Source organism: Rutidosis leptorrhynchoides, chromosome 1 (genome assembly GCF_046630445.1).
Source record: "Rutidosis leptorrhynchoides isolate AG116_Rl617_1_P2 chromosome 1, CSIRO_AGI_Rlap_v1, whole genome shotgun sequence".
Classification (NCBI taxonomy): Eukaryota; Viridiplantae; Streptophyta; class Magnoliopsida; order Asterales; family Asteraceae; genus Rutidosis; species Rutidosis leptorrhynchoides.
Genome location: NC_092333.1, coordinates 686,988,161 through 686,996,291, shown reverse-complemented (window position 1 = coordinate 686,996,291; position 8,131 = coordinate 686,988,161).

The window sequence follows — 8,131 nt, the reverse complement described above, 5'->3', positions numbered from 1 at the left end:
TACGCTAATAACACCCACTGTAAGTTATGTTTATGTTATTTTCATTAATGTCTCGTAGCTAAGTTATTATTATGCTTATTTAATGCCGAAGTAATCATGATGTTGGGCTAAATACTAAAATTGGGTAATTGGGCTTTGTACCATAATTGGGGTTTGGACAAAAGAACGACACTTGTGGAAATTAGACCATGGGCTATTAATGGGCTTTATATTTGTTTAACTAAATGATAGTTTGTTAATTTTAATATAAAGATTTACAATTGGACGTCCCTATAAATAACCATATACACTCGATCGAACACGATGGGCGGGATATTTATATGTACGAATAATCGTTCATTTAACCGGAAACGGGAATGGATTAATAGTCACTAGAATTATTAAAACAGGGGTGAAATTATGTACAAGGACACTTGGCATAATTGATAACAAAGTATTAAAACCTTGGGTTACACGCAGTCGATATCCTGGTGTAATTATTAAACAAAGTATTAAGACCTTGTTACAGTTTAAGTCCCCAATTAGTTGGAATATTTGACTTCGGGTATAAGGATAATTTGACGAGGATACTCGCACTTTATATTTATGACTGATGGACTATTATGGACAAAAACCAGACGGACAAATTGAATAATCCAGGACAAAGAACAATTAACCCATGGGCATAAAACTAAAATCAACGCGTCAAACATCATGATTACGGAAGTTTAAATAAGCATAATTCCTTTATTTTCATATTTAATTGCACTTCTAATTATTACATTTTTATTTATTGTCATTGTATTTAATTGCACTTTTAATTATCGCACTTTTTAATTATCGTAATTTTATTTTATCGCACTTTTATTATTCGCAATTTCATTATCGTTATTTACTTTATGCTTTAAATTAAGTCTTTTACTTATTTAATATTTTACATTAGATTTTAACTGCGACTAAAGTTTTAAAAATCGACAAACCGGTCATTAAACGGTAAAAACCCCCCTTTATAATAATAATATTACTTATATATATATTTGTATTTTTATAAATTAAAACTAATATAGCATTAAGCTTTGTTTAAAGATTTCCCTATGGAACGAACCGGACTTACTAAAAACTACACTACTGTACGATTAGGTACACTGCCTATAAGTGTTGTAGCATGGTTTAGGTATATCCATTCTATAAATAAATAAATATCTTGTGTAAAATTGTATCGTATTTAATAGTTTTTCCTAGTAAAATATACACTATTTCATATACGCCTCGCATAACATCAGTTATACAATGGCATAAACTTTCCCCTTAGCTCGGTAACGTTTAGTCATTGGTTTTTGAACCGGTGAACGCGAATATTAGATATGGATCCATAGGGTTTGACATCCCCACTTGGGCTAGTCGCGCTAGCATTTAACGGGTGTTTAATACTTCGTAAACTTATGCACTCGCCAAGTGTACTTTTAGGGGGTAATATTACGTTAAGTTAGTTACCGGGTGCCCACGAATAAGCATATACTTTATCATACTGATTTGAATTACTGATTTAAACTGCTGGTTGAAGCACTGAAATCTCGTGGCCTACATTACATTATTGATTACAAACAAACTATAGCTCACCAACATTCGTGTTGACTTTTTAAGCATGTATTTCTCAGGTGCTTTGACATTGTTGCTTCCGCTATTAGACTTGCTGTCTTGGTGTTAGACTTGCTGTTATGGACCTGCTGTGTTAGATTTCCGCTGCATTACTTAGAGATGTCTCAATCATGAAACTTTTATCTTGCATTCACAACTTATGTTATTTGAATAATGGCTTTGTAATGACCTCTGTGTCACGTTATCTTTTGTAAACGCTATCTTTTTATGAATGCAAAACTGGTTTTCAAACAGCATATAGTGTTTGACCGTGTAAAGATCCTGTTGTTGACGAATCGTACACGATGGTTTTGCACGGGGCATCACATTTGGTATCAGAGCATTGGTTGTAGGGAATTAGGTTGCATTAGTGAGTCTTGATCGAGTCGAGTAGGATTCGCTAATACGACTAATCTACAACTTGCTCGTTTACTTATTTCTGCAGAACCTGCTGCATGCTACTGTGTTATATTACTGCATGTTATTGCTTACTACTACTGCATGCCACTGCTTACTTCTACTGCTGTATGAACTTACTGCATGCTACCGTTTCCTTTTACTGCTATGTAAACTCGCTGTATGCTATTGCTTATCCTCGCTACTGCATACTACTATCTGCTTTCGATTGCATGTTACTTCTGTTTAGTACTATTATTATTACCATGCTACATACTGCTGTAGATGATCTAGGTTGCTGTAGTGCCTGATTACGTGCTTGCCTCATGCCTGCTATTCGATGTACCGACTTGGAAAACTTACCTTTCCAAGTTCAGATGTTTTTCTGAACCCTTTTCCCACACGTCTAACTCTAAGGATTGGTATTGTAATCCACCTGTTACTCTCGTTCCACCGTTCTGGAGATCGAAACGATTCTTCACGCAATCTAGGAGGAGTACCCCTCGGATTACATGCCCACTAAAGTTGATCCTCGGAGGAGGAGATATTGGAGGATTTGTCGGAGTAACCGCACACCGAGCTCACTCTAAATAGCCGCGTACGACGTGTGAACATTCGAAGGTTGTTCAGTTCCCGCAAGATGGCTCGTATCTCGTGCGCTTTCATGACCGTCACTTATCTCTTTCGTTCTTCACCACTACTCGACGATCTAACGACACTTCTGGATTTAGAACCCTAACACTCTTAGGCATTGGGGAAGTCGGGAGGACATCTCCTTTCACAAGGTCAGAGTGTCTTCTACTGATGCTCAGCCATACCCAAAGACTTGGGAGTTACCTCAAGACATATCATATTACTACTTGCTACACGTACAACTCGACGCGAGACCCAGATTGAATTTCTAGAAAGGAACCTAACGACGTTACCTGAACCCGAACATTTTGAAGAAATTTCGGGACATTTAGGCATTGGTACATAACCTACAGAACCTACGCACCTACACCGAGAAACTGTGAGATTTATTATGTAGATTTTGTTTTGAGATAGCATAGATAAAGCACCGTTGGATGAAATTGAGTAGAACTGGAATTGATCATGTTACATTGACCATATGGAGTGATGTTGGAATGAACGTACGATTTAGTACAATATAATGACGCCAGGCCAGCGTAATTATATTGAAGTGAATCATGCAGAAGTCCTGATGTTACTATATAAGGAATATGAAGTGATTCAGAGAAAATCTTGGTAGGAACCACTTGAGTATACACATTATGGTCTATTAGAGGTAGGGAAAGAATAACCACGTAGCCCAAATACTGTACAAGAAGGGCCTTGATTGCAGAAATGATAACCTAAAAATTTGTTATGGATATAGACACTCTGGACACTTAAGGACAAAGTTCTTAAATAGGAAAAACTTTGGACTTACTTACTATAAAGCAATCGTTATCTCAGCTATGGAGACTTGCATAGATCCTGATTTTTAGTTAGGGTACGTTTCGTCACGACGTTTTATTGTCTCGGAGTTGTTTAATACTAGAGCGATAGAAACCTTATATCTAAGAACCTTAGTGTTATGACTAATAAGCTATTAACAACCATGTGAGTTAAGTATTATATAGGACAAGCTAATGGTAAGCTGGCAGAGATAGAGGAATGATCTAAGGTAGTACCTTAAAATTAACAGGTGGGTCATTTGGAGATGACCTCATGTCAACAAAACTTGGAAATTTAAAGTAGTAGTGGAAAGGATTAGTTACCTACGCACAAGCGGATGTTATTTGAGGAGAATGATAGAATTTTTCACGGTAGTATAATAAGATTTGGTTGGAATGAACCTTAAGATTAACCTAATCCTCATCAAGTTAGGAAGCTGTGATGAAATAGTTGGAACGGACTGGCTTTCAGGGATGAAAGCGAAAGTTATATATAGTAAGAAGATTATTCGTATACCTCGCGAGAATGGTGAGCCAAAAACCATCTGGGTTACTTCAATGACTTGAGATCCCACAATGAAAATGGGAAGGGATGACAATGGATTTCATCCCGAAGCTACCAAAAACAATAGGCAGTTATGACACTATCTGGGTTATCGTTGACCGCCTCACCAAATCTGCTCACCTTCTAGCCATGAAAGAAACCGATACGATGGACAAACCTGCACAACGATACATAAAGGAAATTGTATTCCGTCACTTCTTCAATTCAAATTCTATCTTAAGGACTAGCCATGAATATTATTTGATACTCATTCTTACGCGACTCTAAATCCTAACTTATTCCGAGAGATTTCTTATTTCATGATAATCACACCACCACCCTTCTTGCGTCAATATTAGTCATACCAGTTCGAAATTTCCAAAAATCAATGGGTAGTTAATTCCCATCCTCATACTCTCCCTTTTGTATCTCACTTATAAGCAACAACTTTACACTTAAGCATTTTTGGTCGAAGGACTTATGCCCTACTAATAACCATCAACCACATTTAAATTCAATAGTTTTCGTTACCTCAAATATCACTCGAAATTTTCAAAAATCTTTTACTCAATCCTCATCAATCTTTTTCCAACTTGTAACCTTCGAAATATGAAAATTTTGTCTGCCAAAATTTTTCACATACTATGTTACTGTACAAATTTTATTACTAAAATTTTGTCTGTCAAAGTTTTATAAAAATGAACTTATTTTATTTTCCATTCGTGCAAATTTTTGAAATCGTATATGTTATATAAAATAAAGTAAATGATTACTTACTTTTGACAAATACATATGAAATTTTACTTTCACTTTTACAAACCAAATCTTTTATTTAAAAGATATTTTACTTTGAATGGTACATGTTGTACATAACCCTAGTTTACTAAGAATTTCGTTTCTTTTCTTACATTGTCACCTTAAACAATTTCTATAAAATTTTCGTTGCTTATTCGTATCCAAGTCAACGTGAAGACTTTACAACCGTCGAAATCAAGAGATTCAGGTGGGTGTGTGTGTGTGTGTGTGTATGTGATGAAGGCACTTACTATCGCGTCACGCAGAGCCTTCGGGCATCCACTAACACTTAAACCATTCAAAATTTTTGCGTTACCCCAGGGATCTTATTTGCCACACCTGTCAGAGCAATGGTCTTTCTTACATAATTCTGAGTCCTGACTTATTCCAAGGGATTCTCATCTAGCGATATTAAAATCATCAGTACTCCGACTTTAATATTGGCCATAACCTGTTTGGCATTTTGCAAAGTCAAGAAGTGATTAACTTCTCGTCCTCATGCTCTATCCTTCATACCTCACTTTTTAGCAACGACTTCACACGTGAACATTTTTGGTCCAAAGACTTATGTCCTTATAATTATCAAAACTACATTTAATTCATTAGTTTTCATTACCTAGTAACATGCCACCCGATGATTCAAAGATTTTCACTCGATCTTTTTCAACTCGTAATCTCTGAAATACGAAAAACTATGTTTATCAAAATTTTTACACGTTGCTTATTTGTGCGGTCCTCACGAGATTTATGGACAAATGAAAGTACTAAAAACTTTTTGGTCACTTATGCGATTTATAAAATCATATATGTATGTATATGATTAAGTTAACAATTTACCCTTACTTATTTCGGTTAGTACATACTAAGTTGTACCTTCAAATTTATTTAAAAATCGCTTCTTTATTGAGCTGTTTAACTTAAGTCAAATAGTTTTGTGCAAAATGGCACACGTTGTACATACTTCTAAATTTACTAGTAACTTCGTTCCATTATCACATCAAACGTTTAAAGGTTTTTCAAAGCTTTTTTGGTTGATTTTATTAAAGGTTTTCGTATTAGACTACACCAAGTATGGACCACACTTTTTCTCGCCCTCCGTTAGGGATGAAGCTTACGATTAAGATCTTTATTAAAAACTCTTGAGCCACTTTGGATGGCAGTTTTATAAAATTTGTTAAGAAGTCTTTGCGCTCATAAAATGTTCCTTTTAAGGTTAAACATGGCAAAAACGCGGGCCCATAAATCAGTTTTCCCAGGTACACTCAGTGGTCACCCTATTGTAAGAAAGGCACTAGGTGGGTTTCTACTCTCAATATTTCACGGCTAATCACAATACCCTCGTAAACATCATCTATAGGATTCATTATTTTGAGGTACAAGAAATCATTTTTGGGGATTCTTTCCACTTGGAGTAAACCATTCTTTATGACCTAGGGTTCACATATCTTCTATCTGCGCATCCCCTTAAGTATAAGGATAAATTCGGATCAATCCGCTCGAAGAGTTCACTCTCGTTCAAAGATTACACCTTTCGTGCGATTTTCTTTCGAAAATGTAGTATAAAATACTTCAAGAATCTATGAATCTTGTTATCCTCTTGGAAGGGACTGCTTAAAACGTCTGTAACACGGATATGGTTACTCTACACATTCCTTCCTTCGTTGGTTGCAACTATATGTTGTTCTAGTCGATGTTAACCCTAACTTCAACATGTAACTGAAAGGATAAAGTTACAATATGGAAATGTGCTTCCATTCCATCTAATGATAAGTTCACCTGCAGTATGGTAAACTGGGGGATATCCTTCATTGTTCGTTCAGACCGTCCTGAAGACACTATAAAATTTCAGTTCATTTAGTCAAATGAAACGTTCTTAAATATCGGGTTCTTCATACCTATGGTCTCCTTCCGAAATTAAGGGATTAGTACAAAATCCGTGTCTAACACTATCCAGACATCAAATCGCATGGTTATGATCACCATGTTTTCCATTCTACCTGTCAACTTTGTATTGCGACATAAGCGCTCAATGTTTTAGATGAGTTTGGTAACATTCATGATGCATTCCATGCATCCAGCTTAATGAAGATGCCTGTAAGGCTAAAAACATCGTCTTTCCTTCTGTAGGTATATATTCGGATGGCATATTCGTGTTAGCAAGAAACGAAATAAACTTGTTGATCTCTTATGACAAGAGACTTAATTAATGGCATATACCTATTCTTACTTTTATACGCCCAAGTACCTTTCAAGGTAAATAGCTCACTTCTGAGCTTACGAGTCCCTCGGAACTTTGATACGTTCCTTCTTATTCAAAAACGGTACCATTGTTGGTCACTCCTCAAAATTTTGGGTCGAAATTTTCTTTAACAGGTAGGTAATGTAACGATCCGACTTTTTTGACTTGTTTTTGTGCCTCGTGTTTTTGCGAAACTGCGTATTTGTGCGTACTGTGCTATCTTATACTCTGAAATCTTAATACTCGTGGTTTACTTTCATTTATATGTTGAAACATGCCTTTGAGTACGTAGAATACTTAACTTGATCACCGGAAGCCTTTATGACCGTTGGCGTCACTTGACGTTACGAACAAACTGCGTACTGCGTACACGATTAACTTTTGTCGTAATTTGAATATTATGACTACGAAATCTTAATTATTATTTTATAATAATAATAACTTGGGTTTATGGATGCTTAATTACACGTAGTAATTTACTTATGCTTACTAGTTAGTCTTGTTGGACTTTCTACCTTGTTGGGCCTTAGCTCACCCTACACTAGTTAGTGGACTATTTAATTAGCCCAATTATTATTAGCTAGTGACCCATTAATATGTAAGACAAATGCCCATTTATTAGAGGGAACATGCTAGCATTTATGTCAAGTATTATCCTTAATGTTGCATGGGATCCCAACATAAGCACCAACTTTAGACAACTATTAACCAAAAAGCAAACTTTTGTCCCCCCTTGTCCCCCCTAATTCCAACGGCCACAAACACCACCACCATCCCCTCACCACCTATAAATACTAGCCTTATTCCATCCATTTTACACTTGCTTTCATTTGTAATTCACACACACTCACTCTCTAATTCTTTCTCTAGTCTTTCTCTCTCTAAAAGTGTATTGAATTTCTCTTTTTCTTCTCCTTCTCATCATCACAAATTCATCATCATCATCATCATGGGTCTAGCTTTTTAGCTTTTGATCTTGATTACATCTTGTAGATTCAAACATGGATTTGAATCCTTCAAGAACATGGAAGATTCAAGCTTTCTAGCTTTGAATCTTCACCCACTTTGTAGATCTATATCTTTTAACTTTAATCTTGCTAT